The following is a 22,374-nucleotide window of genomic DNA, read 5'->3' on the forward strand; positions in this document are numbered from 1 at the left end:
AACAGCAGCGCTCAGGGTGGAATTTAATTAGCCAGAAACAACAGCAAGACAGAGAGACACTGAAGCCATGCAGTAACAACAGATTTTGATCTTTTATTTCTTCATCTGAAACTTGCATCTTGGAGCTCTGACAGAAATGTCAAAACCTGGCACGATATGATCTGCACATAATGTGTGCATACACCTCACCTATCTCATAATATTTCTGTTCTATCTATTGTTTATCACCATTTACAAGAAATATATTACAAACAGGAAAATAAATAAATAAATAAAAATCTCACTGTTATTTATTAAGCCTTTTTGTTGATGCTCCTCAAAGACATTCCCTCAGTGGAACTTAGCATAATTAGATGAGCATGAATTCCCAGATCCAATCAGCTCTAGTGTTTCCGGTTTCTCCGGCAATAATAACATGAGAGCTCACTAACAAACTAAGCGTTAACAGCCTGCTCACTTTATTTTTTATTACAGATTAAAATTTAAATTACTTCGGCTAAATTGCTGCATTGGTAGAGTGTGAAAGTAACTGTAGCACAATCATGGTTATTCGTTTGTCCGCAAATTGGTCTGAATCACAGGATTGCTCTTTGCTAAAGGTTGAGTATGCCCTCAACAATGATTTTCGAACGCATTTTTATTTTGTGACCTTTCACCTTTGAAAACTGATAGGTGCTGGGAAACCAGCTTGTTAATGGTGTGTTAACTTGCTTCTCTCTTCTTCTACCACATCATTTTAAAGCCACAAGCAATTTATCTCTTTAAAAAAATCATCATAGATGTTTTGCTGAACTCAACTCATAATTGAATGTCAGTGTACAGTAGTCAGCATTTGAAGTGGATCAAAAAAAAGTTAATCAAAGTTGTCCTGACAAGAACGCATTTTGTTTTTCAGTTTTGGGACTTTCATTTTGATGAAAGGTTTTGATCCACTTCAAATGTTGACTACTGTTTACATAAAGAGCATCTTTTTTTACATAAATGTCACTTTTGACCCTTTTAATTGTTTTATTTTAATTTAATTTTAATTTTATTATTTTGTACTTTTAATCATATTATTTATTTATTTATTTATTGAATCTTATGTCTAACTTTTGGTAATATATCACAGTTTCAACAAAAATATTAAGCAGCATTATTGATAAACATAAGAAATGTTTTCTGAAAGCCAAATTAGCATAGTAGAATGATAATATTATTATTATATAAAAAAACTGTATGCTTATCCCAGTGAACTAATTATAGCAATTAATGCATCTTTTTTATTTTAAATGTATTAATTTTATTTTTACATTTTGTTAAAAGGCATTAATTTGATTGTAAAAATACAATTTTAATTATATAGATAGACAGACGGACAGACAGATATTGTATGGAGTGCCGTTTTCTCAAACATAAAAACATATTTACATGTATTCAATTAATCAACATTAATAATCAATATTACAATATCAAGAGCAATAACTGATTAACCGACTAATACTACAACATAATACTTGCAATGTATAATTTATATTTTACATAATTTATTTGAGATATTTTATATTCTATATTATATTGGAGTAATTGGTTAAAGTTAAGTATTTCATTTAAAAACAACACCGATACAATTAATAAGGTAATTATAAAAAAAGGTCTTACGAAATGCACTTTATATATATATATATATATATATATATATATATATATACATATATATATATATATATATATATACATATATATATATATATATATATATATATATATATATATATATATATATATATATATATATACATATACAATTTTAATTGAAAATATATAGAGAGAGAGTTAAAAGTATTTATGAGATAAATACATATTTGGTGGTATTCAAGGTCCCTTAAAATAAAAACAAGGTAGCAATTCTCTTTGAATCCTTTTCCATTCCAGTCAAGCAGGAGCCTCCACACCACGATACTCTCAACCTCAACCGCATCCAGAAATCCCACTGAGAGCTCTGCTGATACCATTTGTGGTGAGAAACATGCTTTCACACACAATATATAAAGTGCATTCATACACACACACACACTCACACACACACAGCCTCTCACACACACACATTGAACCTCCGGCAGGTCATTGTAAGCGATATGGCAGCTGCCACAACATCATTTCCAACAGTGTGTGCATGTGCGTGCTTTGACTACAAACAATGGCATTTTCCCTTCTACTGTAACTGTAATGATTGCTAATCCATTTAAGCCTTTTATCTTTGCAGCTCTGGTTGGAATATGTATGGAAGGACAAGGCAAACAGTGAGCTAAAGCCTTACGAGAAGCCTTTAATTCAGAAAACTGTTGTGGTCAGCCCTTGCTAAATTCTCCCGTTCTTGCATTTTAATTATGTTAAAAAGACACCGTAATATAAAGAAAGCCTGCAATGCAATGCAATGCAATGAAATGCAATATAATGCAATGCAATGCAAAAAAAAAAAAAAAAACAGGTGCCTTAATCACAGCCAACCAGGATGTATTTGATACTTAGTATGCATAACTATGGAGTGGGATTGTAGAATAATTGTTGGTGGAGCTAAAGCATTATGTGTAACTTTAAGTTTGTGAACAAAGCTTGAAGTTGGCTTGAAAAAGCCTTGACTGAAAGTTTGAAGCAGTTCTAAAAGCTAGATATTTTAAAGTTTAGATAGATAGGTTAAATAAAGTTGTAAAATTGCATGTTTTTATTTTTGTTATTATTTTTCTTCATGATTATTTTACTTTCTTTTATGTAAAGCACTTTGAATTACAATTGTGTACGAAATGTGCTATATAAATTAACTTGCCTTGCCTTATCTTAAATAGATGTTGCTAGCATGATTTAACAGATTGCTAACATGATTTAACCTGTTAACATGATTAGCATGTTGTTAACAAGTTTCTAGCATGATTAGCATGTTTTTAGCATGCCTTACTTGTTAATATGTTTTAACATGATTAGCATGTTGCTAGCATGTCTCTAGCATGATTAGCCTGTTGCTAACATGTTTTAGCATGATTAGCATGTTGCTATGATGTTTTGTTATTATGGTTAACATGTTTTGCTAACGTGTTTCTAACATGATTAGCATTGCTAGCATGTTTTAACAAGATTTATATTTTATTAAGAAGTCATTAACATGTTTCTAGCATGATTATCATGTTTTAACATTTCATTAAGAAGTCACTAGCATGTTTCTAGCATGATTATCATGTTGCTAGCATGTTTTTAGCATGATTAGCATGTTTCTGGCATGTTTTTAACATGTTGTTAGCAGGTTAGCACATTGCTAACATGTTTTGTTAACAAGTCTATGGGGTTTTAGTGGTTTTGATAGTCTGATTTTTGAAAATTGTAAGCCAGATCAGAAAATATAGAGAAATATACAGTGAAAGTGACATTCAGCCAAGTATGGTGACCCATAATCAGAATTCGTCTCTGCATTTAACCCATCCAAAGTGCACACACACAGCAGTGAACACACACCCGAAGCAGTGGGCAGCCATTTATGCTGCAGCACCCAGGGAGCAGTTGGGGGTTTGGTGCCTTGCTCAAGGGCACATCAGTCGTGGTATTGCCAGCCCGGGATTCAATCCCACAACCCGGTTAGGTGTCAAACTCTCTAACCACTAGGCCACGACTTCCCACAGAATATATGTATAAAATATATGTAGAATATATAAAATATAGCAACTAACAATAGTCTGAAGGTCTGACCCGAGTTTGGTGGTATTAGCTTTAAAGCGCTAGGAGGAGATGCGGACTAAATTTTGGCTCAGAAGAAGCAGCAGCAGCTTAAATATTAAATAAGTAAGTTGGCTTTTTCAAGCTTACCTAACTCTATATAATTATATTTTAAATTCTAAGAGGCTTGTAAAGGCTCAAGCCACTTTGCCTCATTCATAGCCTCTTAACTGACCGATAGGCCACCTCAACAAATCCATCAACAAATAACTATGCAAATAAAAATCAATAGCCCACCAACAGGAAATCTCTAGCCCTCCAAGTAAAGCACGAGCTGGAACAAGGGTGACACTGGAACAGCCGCACTCAACTACATTAATACAGACCCAAGTCCCTTCTGGAGAAGAATACATTATAAAGCACTGTTCTCCACACTGGAAACAGAAACATTATGCTTATTAGAGGTGATAAATCTTTATGAATTTGTTAAATAACACCAACTGATTTCCTGCTAGGGTTATTCGCCTGAGAGCCAGGGATGATTCATATTTGTTTGTGTTTGACCCCACATACAAGTTTATATAACATATATGACAGCAATTAATTAATGAGCATATTATATTTCACTTACATTTTAAATGTATTAATTTAATTGTAAAAAAAAAAAATATATATATATATATATATATATATATATATATATATATAATAAATATATTGTAAAATAATAATAATAATTTAAAAATAATAATAATAAATTAATTAATTTCATAATAGTAAAAACAATTGACCTAGAGGTCCTTTATTATGAAAACAAGGTAGAAGTCATATTTGAGTTTAAAATAAATAAATAAATAAATAAAATAAAATATGAAATAAGTGATATATTTGACTGGTAAACTACATGACTAAATCTAGTTTTCCTGTGCAAAAAAAGCAGAGCGAGACAAAACAAACAAACAAACACTAAATAAAAACAAAACAAAACTTTATGAAATTAAATCCCAAAACACCTTTTTTTTCAAGTTGTTTATTTGCTTAAAAATTTACTTAAAAGTGTTATGTTATCTGTATATCTAGACTTTTGGTCCGTTCCAGAAACGTCTATCTTGGGTGCATATATGGGTTACTATCGGTTTCATGCAAACCATAAAAATACTTTTATATGCATTACTGGATTCAATTTGTTGCCTTAGCAACTACATAACAAGTGGCCACTAAGACCCCAGCATCATGCTGTTCTGCCAAGGGTCCATTTCCACGTCAAAAGTATTCCAAACACTCGCAAGTAGACTAAAAGCTTTTCTCCACAGCGGGAGCCAGCAGACATTGACTGCGGTTTGATTAGTGGAGGTTCTGATGTGTGTGTGTGTTCCAGCTGCAAAGGCGAGATGTGGATGTAATTGCTGTAAGTGTTGGGCAGCTGGTGTGGAGGAGGCGTCTGCGATCTGCTCTACGACATCTCTCTCTCTCACGCTTTTTCCCTTTCCCGGTTTGCACTCTTTACAATGCACACAAACAGCAATTTTGGAAGCACACAGACACACAAACCTTGACAGCATGCTCGTCAGCTTGCAAATGCATGTGAATTTCACTCTCCTCCATCTCGTTTTTACCATCTAGCCTCCTGAGATGTTCGTTGCTATGCTAATGAAACCCTGGAACACCTGCAAACTCACTTGGCATCGAAAAAAACTGTTTTATGCTTTTGATACAATTCATAAACTCACTTTGTCACACATTTAAAGGAGGGAGCTCAGTTAGCCTCACACCTCAGGGGCATCATCGCAGGTTCAGGAGGAGGTGAAGCCTTTCTCCTCTCTTCATTAATCATCATTAACACCGGGCAGCTCGGGCTCCACGGCCTGCCTGCCATGCTACCACTTTTAGCATCTGGGCCAGAGACTGAGAAAGACAGAGATGAAGATGATGATAAGAGAGCTGTGAATCGTAACAAGGTACCAAGGTACAGTTCATATAAGGTCATCAAATGTTGACTTAATTTAGTTTAGTTTACTTATTTCATGTCAATAATTAAACAATATTTTAGCAAGATTGAAACCCTAACGGAAATGCCAGCATTAAATTACTGTATTAACTATTAGTAAGATTTTGTTCTTGTAGCTCTAAGTGTAAAGCATGACATCGGCAAACAACAAGGTCATGCATTTGATTCGCAGGGAATACATGATCTGATAAAATTAATATAATAAGTTCATTGCAAGCTACTTTGGATAAAATGTGTAAATGTAGTCTAAAACAGAAGCTTTCAAACCAGAGGGCTGTATAAAAGTTTAGAGAAAATGAGATCAACAAATGTTAAAAGATCAAAATAAATAAATCTAAAAACAGACTAAAATAAATGCATTTAATTAAAATAAATATTTAAAATATATATTTCAATAATAAATATTAAAATAAATATTACAAAAGTTGACATAATAAATATTAAATAATTATTTAAATAAGCATTTAATAAAAAATATGAACAAACATTTTTCTTTAGAAATTTGAAATAATATAAACAAAAATACATTTTGATTAAAATATTTAAAAAATATTTAAATATGGAAAAGTTAAGAGAAAACAGTGTAACAAATCTGAAATGATTAAATAAAAAATAAAAAATTGATTACAATAAATATTTTAAAGCTTATTTAAATTAATCAATTTGATTAGAACAAATCAATAGAATTTAAATAAAAAAAATGTAAAATATTTGACCAATTACTTCATTAAAAAATAAATAAATAAATAGTACATCGAACAGTACAGTTACTATAGTGAGAACAAAAATTACAATATATATTCAGCATATAATATACTAACAAATGATTATAATCTTCTATACCTGAAGCTGAACAATTTAAGATGGGGGTTCTTCGCATGAAGACAATGATATTTGAGGGATCCAAAGCATCTAAAAGATTGAAAATCCCAGGCCAAAAATATAGCCAATTGGATTAACATTAGCATAAGTAGCATAACATAACACATAAGTTGCTTCAGAGAAGTCATTACATTTTGCTTATAGATCATGAGGATAAGCCTTTTCCACTTCTGATAAGAGAAGGGACATGTTTTAAGAAAGCAAATAGGGTTGTTTTGATTTCACGTTGACTTCAATGAACGAGCAGTTCAATAGTGTATTTGTTCTGTGTTTGTTCTCAGGAGACCCTCTCCATGCACCCTGGGGACCCCCATCTGCAATAGAGCCATCATGCGAAAATAGGCCTCACATCTGTTCAGGCCAAACGGGGGCAAGTTTAAAGCAAGACAACCCACTTTTCAATCCTTTAGCTGTGCATGCTTATACTCCTAAACACAATACAAGAACCAGAAAAAAAAAACCCAATGGACAGCACTGACTGAAATAGGAACACAGGTGCTGTACTTCTCAGAGAGGAAAGACATCTCACATTTTTTATGAACATGCTTGAACAGAAGGGGTAAAGGAGGGAGGCGAGAAAGAAGTCATTTCATTATTTAATGGCATTGTGCCGTTTATAAAGAGCACAGGAAAGCGATTGGTCAGCAGCATTTACAGTCCCACCTGTTCATCAACAGGGTTTTAAAAATCAGAAGGGACGCTGAATTATTTATCAAATGTCACAGGACCTCATTAAATCCTCAAAAGCTCACAGCACACTCCACAATGCTGAGCCCTTTGACTCCCCTCAGAGATTAAATGTAGGAGGGCAGGACGGGTTCAGACCCACTGACCCTGATTATTCCTGCGCCCCATTTGCATTCAAGTCTGTAAATAGTGTTTACATGTGTGCATGACATCCCTTTTATTAAGCCTGAGCAGTAAGAGCTCATTCTAGGCTTTTGATGGAGGTTGCAATATGTCGAGCAGACAACTTAAGCTAAAAATGCTTGAAAATCAAACCAAGTAGCATCTGAATACCAATGCTGCAAAACCCAACCCAAAAATAAATCCAAATACTAATCCAAATACTAAAAAGATATTATACAATGATAAATAAATAATACTTGAAATAAAAATGAAATATTTAATGAATAAATAAATAAATAAAAAGCTATTAAATGGATGAAAATTTAAATAATAAAACAATTTCTATATCAATAGAAATAAGAAGACCAAAATATATATTAAAAGTGTACTATATCTGTTGTAATATGTAATTAATTAATTAATCCAGTTATTCTTGTGCAGCCTTAAAAAACATATAGACTTTTAATGTACACTTAAAATGCTTGAATATCAAACTAAGTAGCATCTGCAAACTTTTGCCGCAAAATGGGAAACCCCCAAAATAATCCAAATACCAATCAAAATTATGAAAATGTAAAATAAATAAAATGTAATATTTTAAATGAAATATACAATTTGTAATTAATAAAACTAAATAAATAAATAATAAATAAATAAATGATAAAAAGGAAAACCATTTCAAAAATAATGCTGCAAAATCGACAACCAAAAAAATAAATCCAAACACAGATCAAAGTTATAAAAAGATATTTGTTTAAAATAGGAAATCATTCAATTAATACAAATAAAAACCTAATAAAATAAATACAAAATTACATTTATCAAATAAAAATAAGAAAACAAAAATAATTGTTTAAGGCACTGTATCCATTGTTTTACAGAACTGTTTTTGTGAAAAGTTTGGCCTGAAAAAGTGTACATATGCTGTCTTTATATTTTAAAAAAATGCTTCACAGTTTGACATTTTGTTATATAAATGACATTTGCACATTTTTAAGTGTGCCTTAAGTGTCCAAATACTGTTGGGGCCACTGTATAGCAAGACATATTACATTAGCATAATTCTCTCACTGTCCAATAACCTTGCAGGTTCATTTTTAGTCGGTAATTACCAGCAGCTAAATGTGAATTGCTCACCAGGGACAAAAGGGTACATCTTTATATCCAGTTGTTTGATATGTGGCTCTCCAATTCCCAGAATGCTCTGCAGAGATGTCTCTCCGTTATATTCCATGGCCAGTTTACTCAAGCTGCCTGAGGCTCTTCTTTACCACACACACACACACACACAGTAGCAGCAGCAGCAAAAGCGCTCTTGTTGCTCTACAGACAAATTCTTAAGCAAACTATTGGAAATAAAACCATTTAAAAATAATTTTATGAAGTAAAAGCTTTATTAGCTTATAAAAAAATCTAATTTCAGGCCTGGATGAGATGTCCCTGTTAGCCGAAGAGAGCAGATGCTCCAAAACACAGATAATTTCATTTGCTATCACTCAACTGAGAATGACCCACTACCTCAGGACCGACTCAAAGCAAATTGCAAACTAAATCCATTTTAGCCCAAATTTTATCCCATTTTGCCTCATAATATCAGTCATGTTTGTTAAACGCTCAGCAATCCTGTGAGGCAAATCAATATTATGGACACCGCAGATGTTTTACAGGCATTCCAATATATGACTCCAATATATGGTTTAAATAAGATGTACAATATTTAATAAATAAAAATACATTCATTAAATATGAAAAACAAAACAAAAAATCATTTAAAAGCACAAAGCTTTCATTTAAAACTCGAAAAGGTGTTCTTGTGCTGTTCGCTGGAATGAACTGTCTAATGAACCAGTGAATAAAAAAGAATGGTGTTTCCCTGTTGCTTGAGACTGTGGATTATTGCAGGTAATAATGTTTTAAATAATATTCAGTTTCTTGCACAGACCGATCATTTCGCTTCATAAGACTTCAATATACTGTCAGGAGCCATAAGTATTAATTTTGTGCTGCCCGATATCCTTTTTTGACTCTCAAAGTGATGAGAGCCATTGACTTGAACTATACGAATCATCAAGCACCACGGTTTCTGCTAAAAATCTACTTTTTAGATGAACATAATTTGTTACTGAAGAAGAAAAGTCACCTAATGTACATGTAGATGGCCTGAAGGCGAGTCAATTAACAGCAAATTTTCATTTTTGGGTGAATTGTCCCTTTAAATGTGCTTTAGCCCTTTGAGGAAAGTCAGCATTGTCTACACTGCAGTTGTTTTACAGGCACAGAATCCACTACACTGTCGAAACATTGCGCTTTTATCCGGATGTGATGAGCACTGGTATCAAGTCCAGCAGACCCGTGGCCTCACAAGTTTACAAAGCTTAACACGCGTCCATTGAGAGACCAGTTATCCTTTTGTGCCCCTACAGATCTTTAAGCTTCTCATCCATCCTAGTTCCTTCCCTTTCCTTTTTCTCTGGCCTGGAGACTGTGAAAGATTTAGAGACGCGTGTAAATGAGACGGAAGCTCTTTCCCTTGTGTGCATCCCTTTTAAAAATATGGGCTTTAAAGCAGTGGAGCGTATGGAAAATGATCTATTATGGTGCTGGGGATCATAAAAGCCAACAATGGACATCAACAATCTGCCCTCAGATCCGCTGAAGCTCAGCCTTGTGCCATTAATGGGCAGGTGCGCACGTTTGTCAAAATTTCATAATTAAATGCAAACTTAATCAGTCATGGACGGCCATGAAACCGTACTTCAACAAGACCAACAAACAGAATAACAAAGTGATTGCAAATGGATGCAATCACCTGTTTCTGAGAAATAAACTCGTTCAGCATGTCAAATAATCAACCAGGCAATAAAAAGAACAGCCTTGGGTATTTTGCAGCTCAACGGGTCACCGATACTAAATCGTTTAGAGAAATGAAGCGATTTCTCACCTCACTAGGGGTCACACCCTGGTCATCGCATTTTTCAATCACCAATCTCCAAGAAGTGATTCATAATCATTCACATAAACCAACCTGGCACAACCGAAATATAAATCCCTGCAAATTTGCAAAAAAAACAAACAACAATCTATATAAAAAAATCTATATATTTTTTTTCATATTTAATGTATATTTAACATATAATTTAATATACAATTTATTTAATAATCAATTATTTTAATACATTTATTATTAAATATAATTTATTATATAGAATATAGAATATTTTTAATTTAATTATAAATTCATATCTGAAACTCACATTCCTTTCAGTACACGTAAAATAATTTTATTTAAAGTAATTAATTTAATCATGAATTTAAAACGTATTTTTTTATATAATTTATATTTAACATAATTTAATAATAATATACATATTTATAATAATTATGATTTTTTATTATAAATATAATAATTATATATATATATATATATATAATTTTATATATATATATATATATATAATTTTATATATATATATATATATATATATATATATATATATATATAAATTTTTATTAAAATTTATTTAATACAGATGTAGATATTTTACAATTTTGTTATAAATTCATCTGAAAATCTTACATGCCCTTCAGAAATATTATAGAAATAGAAATACATAATATTGATAAAAGAAATACAGAATAAATAAAAGTTTTAAATTAACTTAATTACTTATTTATATATAATTTATTTCAAGTAATTTTTTTTTTAATTTAATAGAGAATATATAATATTTTTAATTTCATTGTAAATTTAACTCAAAATCTCCCTCAAATTCCTTGTTTGCTCAACAAGTTTAAATATATTATATCCGTCTCATTCTGACATATATACCACTCTATTAACCAATAAAGTGAACCAAACAAATCTATATATTAGCTGATCTAAAAGTCTAACCTGAAGTTGAGATTTTGTGCTCTCTAATAATGTATGGAATGATAAATCGTTTATTTAGCTGAGTTGCACGCTTATAGCAGCGTATTATATATCTGTCACAGGCAGAAATTCTTGCAGACATGCAACTTTGTACTCGTCAGTTTTCATTTTTTGGTAGATCTAGAAGCTTTTGAGCTTGTGGAACATCCGTGGAACAAACACATATATACATAACTTTATATGAATATACTACATTTAAAGGTACAATAATATACATTTATAGAAGCAAATGAAAACATGAATTTTGTTACTTTATATACAATTAATCAAACATTCTAAATGTTCATGTTCAAAAGTAGTGCAATGGAATACAATGCAAATCTGTCAAACATTTAATATACTCCAATATAACATGTCTTGTTTTAGAATGACAGAGCGTGGAGAGCGATGTTTATTATGAGTTCTGTATAAAGTGGTTGACGCTGACACAGCGCTGAAATGTTATACAGTGTATAACCTTACATAACCCTTAGAAGGACTAAAGACTCCTAATGGTGTACATTCAAACCCGCCATCATGACACACTCTTAGTTAGCTTGTGTGTATTAAACAAGGGGGAGAGAATTTAGGGGAAAGCAAAGTGCACAGGCCATCTCTGTGTGTAGGCTTGAGGCTTTTGAAGACAGACCCACTGCGCTGTGCATTAGATGACTAATCTGACACTTGGCAGGAATGTGTCACTTCTGAATGTTCATCCTGCCACATCATCAGTGCTGTGCTGACAAAGTAGACTCTAATTAGTAGTGCTTTTTCTTAGGGTAAAGATATGAACAAATCTATAAACATAAGTAGCGATGAATAATATCTGAAGTAATGCAGCTTGTTTTATAAGCAATCAGCATTTTCACTTGACGAATGATAAAATGAGTGGAAAAACACTATACAGTATACTTACATTTGAATGCCATAGCAACAATTTAGAACACCCTAGAAATTAAACCCTACAACTAGCCAAACTACCCAAACAAACACCCAAACACCCAGCAACCAACCAAATTCTGTCTAGCAAGCACCCATGACACCCTAGCAACCATTTAGAACACCCCTTTGAAACCTCCTAGCAACAACACAAAAACTTTAGAAACCATCCAGAACAACACAGTAACCACCAAAGACAACCCTAGCAACCACCCAGAACACCTTAAGTACAATAACACATTAGCAACCACTAAGAACACCCCATAAACAACCTGGTAATTACAAGAACACCTGAAACCCCAAAGAACAACATAGCAACCACCTAAAACACATTAGAAATCACCTATCGATTACAAGAACACTACTGTAAGCAACCACCTAGAACAACCCTAGCAACTACAAGAACACTTTAAAAACCACACAGAACATCCTAGAAACCACTAAACAACTACAAGAATATTTTAGAATGGGGCTGTGCAAAAAATGTGAATGTGAGACGAGATGCGCATGAAAATTACATTCGATTTTTTTGCACAGCCCTACTTTAGAAACAACCTAACAATGACAAAAACACCTAGCAACAATGTAGACACACCCAAGCAACCATAGTATCATTGCTGTGGCAAGATTAAAAGGGTTTCTTCCGAACATTATTAAAATACACACATTCCATTACTTGAAAAAAAATAAACAGTTGTGGTAGCAACCACCCAGACCATATGACAAAACCATAGCAACCACTCAAAACACCATAGAAACCACCTAGCAACTATGAGAATACTTAAGAAACCACCTAGCAATGACAAAAACACTTTATCATCCACCCAGAACAACCAGAGCACGTTTTCTTCAGAAAATTATAAAAAATACACATATTCCATAACAATAAAAATGATTTAGATTATCATTTGTGCTTTTCATGGAATACGGCTGTATGTTGCAGAGGTGATACGGATAATTTAAGAGTCTCGGCTCTCTACCTTCCCTCAGGCCTTCTAATCTCGACAAAACCCTTCTCTTTATTAAGGGATTAAACTGTTGACAGCATATGCATACATCTTCATTTGGCTCTGTCTCCGAACAAAGGTCCACTGCTGAACTGTAATATACCACTGGCTCCAAACGAGCACCCGTGGGCCAGAGAGAGGGGGTTTTAACTCGCCACATGCATTGCAAAACTGGCGGCATGGTATGCTTTGCAGAGTCTTAACTCCAAAGCAAGACTTCTCTCTGAAGCGTGTGACACTAATTCAGCTCTGTCCACTTCAGGAAGGAGAGATAAACCCACTCTCATCATCGGATCCACGTCACACTTGCTGAGCCGATAAACGTCTTTGTCACCCAAAGAGTATTTACATCAATTTGTACTTTTACGCTTAGTAAGCGATGTTAAATTGTTTATCCGCCAACGAGTACATTAAAATTTCTCAGTTTTGCTGCCAAACTTGAGCACGCTTTTATCGTGTCCTCAATATGTCAAGGCAGTAACCTGACTGCTAGCGCCACATGAGAGTCAGTGTTTTTTAAACGAGAGAACATCTTGCAGAGAAATAAATCCCGCTGGTATGTTTGCATGTTGATTTGATGTTCCAGTTGCATGTGTATTTATTCTTTATTTTTACATTTCATGTCAAGTTATCAAACCTTACAAAGGCATTACAGACTGATAAAACCAGCGTGATGCTACGAGTATCTGAATACATGCTGTTTCACACAAAGGCCTCAAATATGTCTCTTGGCGAGTGGCGCCGATACAGGATGGCTGCCTCCGTGACGTGCTCTGCAGTTGTTTTTGTGTTTTTGTTAGTTTGTCCTGTCTTTAGTTATATTCCTGCAATCAGTTTCACCAGGGACGAATTGCTGGATATTCGGCAACACACATCTCCCGATATTTCACCAGTTTTCGACTATTCTGATGTTTTGCTAGACATTCTTGTCTGCGGAGCGGCTGCGCTGATCACACGCTTCAAGAGGACGCGCAGACGGGGAAAGCGAGCGGGAGCGCTCGTGAGACTCAGAAAACGCGGATTTCGAACGCTGTTGCCTAGTATCCATCTGGCAAATCTCCGCTCTCTTCCCAACAAAACGGACGAACTGCTTCTGCTCTCTCGGACAAATAAAGATTTCTCTCACTCTGCTGCTCTGTGTTTCATGGAAACTTGGCTGAATGACACCATACCGGACAGCGCGCTCCATCTGCCGGACTTTCAGCTGTTTAGAGCGGATCGCGACGCAGAATCAACGGGGAAATCGCGCGGCGGCGGGACATGCTTTTACATCAATGAACGGTGGTGTACAGATGTAACTGTGTTAAAGAAGACGTGCTGCTCAAATCTCGAAACGCTCTTCATTAACTGCAAGCCGTTCTATTCGCTGCGGGAGTTTCATTCGTTCATTCTGGTTAGTGTTTACATCCCTCCTCAAGCGCACGTGAGCTCAGCTTTACAGAAACTCGCTGAGCACATCACAGAGATAGAACAACAACACCCAGACTCTGTTTTAATCATTCTTGGGGACTTTAATAAAGCCAATCTCTCCCGTGAACTGCCAAAATACAGACAGCATGTTACTTGTCCCACAAGAGACAGTAATATATTGGATCACTGTTACACAACAATAAAGGATGCATTTCACTCTGTTCCACGAGCAGCTTTGGGACGTTCTGATCACCTTCTGGTTCATCTTATACCGACCTACAGGCAGAAACTAAAATCAGCTAAACCTGTATTAAGGACTGTAAAAAGATGGACTAATGAAGCAGAGCAGGATTTACAATCTTGTTTTGACCTCACTGATTGGAGTGTTTTTGAAGCTGCTTCCACCGATCTGGACGAACTCACAGAGACCGTAACATCATATATCAGTTTCTGTGAGGATATGTGTATTCCTACCAAGACTCAACTAAATTACAACAATGACAAACCGTGGTTCACTGCAAAACTCAGACAGCTCCGTCAGGCCAAAGAAGATGCTTACGTGAAGGGGGACAATGTCTTGTATAAACAGGCTAAATACACACTGGAAAAGGAGATCAAAGTGGCAAAGAGGAATTATTCTGAAAAAATAAGGACTCAGTTCACTTCGAACGACTCAGCATCAGTGTGGAAAAGTCTAAAGAAGATCACCAATTACAAGACACCACCCCCCAGCACTGTGGAAAATCAACGACTGGCAGACGATCTGAACGAGTTTTACTGCAGGTTTGAAAGAACACCCATCACCTGCCCTGAACACCTCTCCACACAACCGTTCACACCAATAACAACTCCTGCAACCAACCCTGAATGCCTCTCCAAACAAACGTTCACACCATTCACAGCTCCTGCAACCCATCCTGATCACCTCTCCAATCAACTGCTCTCACCATTCACAACTCCTGCAACCAACCCTGAATGCCTCTCCAAACAACTGTTCACACCATTCACACCTCCTGCACCCCCCCTCTCCCCCACACCTGCAATACAGATCAGCGAGGATGCGGTGCGCCAGGTCTTCAGGAAGCAGAAAAGGAAAAAAGCACCAGGCCCAGATTGTGTTACACCAGCCTGTCTGAAATCCTGTGCTGACCAGCTGGCCCCCATCTTCACAAAGATCTTCAACAGATCGCTGGAGCTGTGCGAAGTCCCTTCATGCTTCAAACGCTCCACCATCATCCCCATCCCAAAGAAATCCAAAATTACAGGACTAAATGACTACAGGCCTGTGGCTCTAACGTCTGTAGTCATGAAGTCATTTGAAAAACTGGTGCTGGCCCACCTGAAGGACATCACTGGACCCTTGCTGGATCCTCTTCAGTTTGCCTACAGAGCAAACAGGTCTGTGGACGATGCAGTAAACATCGGACTGCATTATGTTCTGCAACACCTAGACAGACCGGGGACTTATGTGAGGATCCTGTTTGTGGACTTCAGCTCTGCCTTCAACACGATCATCCCAAACCTCCTCCTGCCCAAACTAACTCAGCTCTCCGTGCCCACCTCCGTCTGTCAGTGGATCAACAGCTTCCTGACAGACAGGCAGCAGCTAGTGAGGCTGGGAAAATACACATCCAGCACCCGTACAATCAGCACCGGAGCTCCCCAGGGCTGCGTTCTCTCCCCACTGCTCTTCTCCCTGTACACTAATGACTGCACATCTAAGGACCCCTCTGTCAAGCTCCTGAAGTTTGCAGATGACACCACACTCATCGGCCTCATTCAGGACGGTGACGAGTCTGCTTACAGACAGGAGGTTAAAGAGCTGGCTGTCTGGTGCAGTCTCAACAACCTGGAGCTTAACACGCTCAAAACAGTGGAGATGATTGTGGACTTCAGGAGAAACCCCCCTGCACTCCCCCCACTCACCATCATGAACAGCACTGTGACTGCAGTGGAGTCATTCAGGTTCCTGGGCACCACTATCTCTCAGGACCTGAAGTGGGACATTCACATTGACTCCATTGTGAAAAAGGCCCAGCAGAGGTTGTACTTCCTTCGCCAGCTGAGGAAGTTTAACCTGCCACAGGATCTGCTGAAACAGTTCTACTCCACCATCATCGAATCCATCCTCTGCACTTCAGTAACTGTCTGGTTCAGCTCAGCTTCTAAATCTGACCTCAGAAGACTACAGAGGGTAGTCCGGACTGCTGAGCGAATTATCGGTACAACCCTCCCATCTACTCAAGAACTGTACTTATCCAGAGTGAGCAAAAGGGCTGTCAAAATCACTCTGGACCCCTCACATCCAGCACACTCCCTCTTTGAACTGTTGCCATCTGGTCGACGCTACAGAGCACTGAGCACCAGAACGACCAGACACAGGAACAGTTTCTTCCCTCAGGCAATCCATCTTATGAACAGCTGATAATAACTGTGGGACACACTAAACTATTTATATTTATATACACTACACTTTTTATCCAACACACATACTTAGCGTACACGTAAATCTTTTGCACATAATATACATGTGAGTGAGTGAAGTGACATTCGGCCAAGTATGGTGACCCATACTCAGAATTTGTGCTCTGCATTTAACCCATCCGAAGTGCACACACACAGAGCAGTGAACACACACACACACTGTGAACACACACCCGGAGCAGTAGGCAGCCATTTTTTATGCTGCGGCGCCCGGGGAGCAGTCGTGGTATTGAGGGTGGTGAGAGAACTGTACATGCACTCCCCCCACCCACAATTCCTGCCGGCCCAGGACTCGAACCCACAACCCTTCGATTGGGAGTCCGATTCTCTAACCACCAGGCCACGACTTCCCCTAAAGGAGCGCTTCACGGATTTGCGTGTCATCCTTTCGCAGGGGCCATGCTAATCTTCTCTGTATCGATCCAATTTTAGTATATGTGCCGCCGTGGCGAGCATATGGAACACATACATACATGGAACACACTACACTACTTATATTTATATTTATATACACATACACTTATTTATCCAACACACATACTTAGCGTACACGTAAATCTTTTGCACATAATATACATGTACATACATGGAACACACTATACTACTTATATTTATATTTATATACACATACACTTATTTATCCAAACACACATACTTAGCGTACAGTTAAAATTTTTCCACATAATATACATGTACATACATAAATGTTCATTTTAATATACCTGCCATACATTGTCAATTTGTATATTGTCAATCCTTACCCACCTATTTGTATTTTTTTGTATTTTTTATTCCTTATTGTGTTTTTTGTTCTGTCGCTGTTATGTTGCACTGCGGAGCTCTGTCACGAAAACAAATTCCTCGTATGTGTGAACATACCTGGCAATAAAGCTCATTCTGATTCTGATTCTGATTCTGATTCTGATATGATGGGCTTCACTACTTTTCAAAATTTTGGGTTCAGTAAAAAATGTTAATCAAACAATAATAATAACTAATACTTTTATTGAGCAAGAATGCATTAAATTGATCATAATTGAGAGTAAAGACATTTAAAATGTTACGGAAGATTTCTATTAATAAATAAATGCTCAAATAAATGCTGTTGTTTTGAACTTTTTATTAATAAAAGAATACTGAAAAATGTTTTGCAGTTTCCACAGAAATTAAGCAGCACAACTGTTACAATATTGTTAATATTCAGAAATGTTTCAAATCAGCGTATTCAAATGATTTTTGCAGTATCATGTGACACTGAAGACTGGAGTATCGATGCTGAAAATTCAGCTTTGAATCACAGGAATTAATTACATTTTATAATATATTAAAAAGAAAATTATTTGAAAGTTATTTGAAAAAGTTGTGATATTTCACAATATTGTTTTTACTTCATTTTTATTCATTTTTTTAATAATGAATTTTTGAATCTTTCTCTTCCATTCAACAAACAAAAATATTCATGAATCATCTTGTATTAATGGGTGTGTCCAATTATTTTTGTCCAGTGAAACAGACAGAAAATGTCCCGTCCACTAAGCGCCCCACCCAAGCCTCCTGTTTCAATAGGAAACATATTGAAGCACTACTACACAAATAAAAAGACACATTTATTACAGTATCACAACTGCAATCAGTAGAAACATTTAGGGGAATTATTCAGCAGTCTCTTCAACTTTGACAGACACATGTTCATAGTGCCATGTCAGTTCACAACTGCTCAAGTTTAATCAAGTCACCTTATATTGCACTTTATACATGACAGATAGTTTAATGCAGTCCTTATTTAGCACAAGTCAATTCAGTTTTGATTCAGTTCCGTACAGTAACTGTAAAGTTCTACGAGCTCAATAAAGCTATGAAGAGCGTAACAAAAGACAATAGTGTTACTATTTAGCTTGATTGATTTCAGGTAACTTCACATCACCCAGTTTATCCGCTGCCATTTTTAGCAAAGTCTTCGTTCACATGCTAGCACAGGCTTTCCTGCACTAACTTCTGACTCCTCAGTTAAACAGAGATGGATTACCCGTTGAGAAGCCACTGGTGGGGCAATTTAATTAACAAAGACGTGAGATAGAGACTTAGTGAGAATGAGTTTCAGGGCTCCCTCTTATTGAAGTGTAGCTCTGCAGATCTGAACAGTCCACTTCTGCTGACGATCCTTCTCCAATAATTATGGTCTGTTCTCCTGGTAATTGGCCACAGTGTCATTTCGCTACATAGAAAAGAAAGGTCTCTTGATACAAGACAACCTCAGCCTTTTCTCCACTTACGACTTCAGGGTTATTTCTAAAGCAAGGCAGCACTTCGCCTCATAAATAAAAAAAAATATAAAAAAAAACCAGAGATGGCTGAAATAAAAACATGCCGACAACATATTAAGAACACATTTATTCAGCCATGACTCGTCTCCCACTGTGATGCAAGCCTGGCAATTAGAAGTCAAATGCTTTTGAAGTACGCTGCTGAAATGTTCCTCTGGGTCTCTGCACTGTTATCGAAGGCTAACATCAACATTTAAGATTTTACTGAAGCACCTGTAGTGCCCTGCAGTTTAAAGTGATAGTTCACCCAGAAGTTAACATCAAAAATGGATATTTATGGTCATGGATTGACTGAATGTTTTTCGTTTTATTGAAAAACTTCGTGAACTGCCTTCAAAGAAAGCAAAATGAAGGCTAATTCGCACTCCTAATGTAAAGTACACTTTGATGTTAGCTGCCCTTAATAATGCTAATCATATGTGACTGACAGGCTACACAAAATAAGCATCAAAATGCATTGCACACAAACACTTATCAGTTTTGAATGAATTAATCATATGTGTGTTCCATCTTGGAAGTGGAGTTCTACCAAGCTTGTTGCGATGCATTTTTGGATTGGCTTTTACATGTAGAATCTGAACAAAAAAAGGGAACTTAGAAGGTAACACGACCAAGTCTTTGATTTATTTTAAGCATACTTTAATGTTAGATGTCGTTAAGCTAATAATGTGATATGAATAAGCAAATAAGAGTAAAAATGTAGCAGTTTTAGTAGTGTTCAGTATAGAGAAAATTGTTTCAAAGTAAATCTTCTTCAGTGTACCTTTTGCTACAGCCTTTATTTTCAAATACGCATAGAATGCCTTAAATACTGCCTATGTAGGTAGCTTACTAGGCTTTATAACAGAGTCATTGTGTTTAATGTTGAGTTTAATGTCAGTGTTTTTAATGTATTTGATTCTTTTTTTTTTATTATGTACCATCATTAAACTATACTTACATTCTGAATATAGTTCTGCATCAGAACATAACGCATCACAAAAGCACAATAAAGTATAAAAAAAACTAGTCCAACATGTGGGTGACTTTAGACTGTCATGGGGTCAACAAACCTACTGAAAAATGCATAAAGTCCTGGCAGAAAACTACCAGTGCCTTTTCAAACATAAATTCAATTCAATTCAATTCAAAATGTGGGTAAAACACCTGTTACAACTCAATACAGAAAATTCCTTCATATCAACACATTACATTGAGCCCTATTTTTATTTATATTTTTTTTGCAGATTTTCTTAGATTGCAAAAGACATTCAATATTACTCATTTACACACTCTCATACCATCTTACTAAACCTGAGATACTCTAGCTTCCAGGCTGACAAGAGATCAATCACCTTCAACAAAATTATAAGTCATGTACGGCTGTGCTCTCGAACAGTGCATTTGGCTTTTAAAAAAGCGTAAGGCTGAATTCAGTGCTTTTATTGCTTCATGAATAGCAATTTAACCCATTCAAATTTAAGCACCAACCTCATTAATATTAAATACTCAGCTCAGGTGCAAATAAATAGATAAAATTACTAAGAGATGTAATAAATAATCTTTTATTCTTAAACTAATTCAACCATTAACCACACTCCTGGCTTGTATGGCAAATTGTGCATATTTTAATGAATATATAGCAAAATGAAATGACTACAAAGGCGTGTGACATATTTATGGCTCTATGATGAATTTAAGCAAGCATAAAACATCAACAACATGTTCCCCATTTTATTTCCCCACAGGCACCTGACTGGACCAAAATGGGGCCTAAATTACCAAAACATTACCCAATAAAACAGCAGACATTCAGGTCAATGTTCAAACACTCATATTCTACCTGACCTGACAAGGCCAGAGCTCACAACTGAGACCAATTTCCCCAGCACACTCTCCAGAGCTTTAGTTCATTATTCTTAGCCCAGAGAAGACGGCGCAGTAAGGGGGGAATTCATCTGGAGACGCACGCACCTCTCACCAGCAGCACACTCTTCTGCAGCCTTGAGATTGTAGGCTCAAGGTCTTCAAAGCACATGCTAACTTATGGTTCGCTGTTATGGCTTGAGAGCAGGTTTATTTGGTTGTGATTTTGAGGAAAGCAAAATACAAGCGACAAATTAAGAGATAATTATATGAAGAAATGAAAGGAAAAGGATCTACCTTTTCTCTACTACACTCTCGGAAACAAAAAAGGTACAAAAGATGTCATTGGGGCAGTACGTTTTAGGTACTAATGTGTACCTTTAATGTACCAAAATGGACTCTTTAGGTACAAAGGTGTGCCTTTTGGAAAGGTACTGCTCCAGAGACAATTTTTGTACCTTTTTTTCTGAGAGTGTAAGAAGAACTAGTTTCCCTTCCAATGAATTCTATTGTATTTGCATTTGAAGGTTTCCGTCTTTCTCCAAGCTTTTTTAGGAGCTGCAGTTATTGCAGAACATACTTTTCACACAGTCTGTAAATATGGCATTTCAATATGAAAAGGAAAAAATTACACGCTACGCAAAATTACATGCTAACTTAAGAGATATATATAACTTAAGGAATAATGGAAAAACAATATTATATTATATTTTATTACAGAAAATTTCTACTGTCAAATTATGTATAATGTAATATAATATAATAATATGAAAATACAGCAATTAAAAAAGTAGTTGCTTTGTTGCACGTTTAGTTGGTGCTTGCTAAATATAATATATGATATATATATATATATAAGGACAACAATCAATCAAGTGCAGTTGCTTTATAGCACTTTTTTTGCTTGCTATGTATAATATATTATACAATCATTATAAATAATAAATATAATAACTAAGAAAGTATATATTTTAGGTGCTTTGTTTCACTATTAGGTTGCACTTGCTTGTGATAAAAAATAAAATAAGACTA

General features: G+C 35.6%; 1 long non-coding RNA gene and 1 other non-coding gene across 3 annotated transcripts in view; both read right to left on the minus strand.

Annotated features, from left to right (window-relative positions):
- LOC132098331 (uncharacterized) overlaps positions 1–20,885 on the minus strand; it is a 34,490-nt gene extending 13,605 nt beyond the window's left edge. Inside the window, exons 1-2 of one of the 2 annotated variants that reach the window (XR_009422873.1) lie at positions 20,800–20,885; positions 5,415–5,577 (exon numbers count right to left, since the gene is read on the minus strand). This is a non-coding gene — a long non-coding RNA (uncharacterized LOC132098331). Of the gene's footprint in view, positions 1–5,414; positions 5,578–6,535; positions 6,626–20,799 lie in introns of those variants that run through there. The other variant, XR_009422872.1, reaches the window with a different exon arrangement.
- LOC132099308 (U6 spliceosomal RNA) lies at positions 17,527–17,629 on the minus strand. Its single transcript, XR_009423081.1, has one exon. It is a non-coding gene; the product is annotated as a U6 spliceosomal RNA (small nuclear RNA).
- Positions 20,886–22,374: the final 1,489 nt, after the last annotated feature.

Source organism: Carassius carassius, chromosome 22, assembly GCF_963082965.1.
Source record: "Carassius carassius chromosome 22, fCarCar2.1, whole genome shotgun sequence".
Taxonomy (NCBI): Eukaryota; Metazoa; Chordata; class Actinopteri; order Cypriniformes; family Cyprinidae; genus Carassius; species Carassius carassius.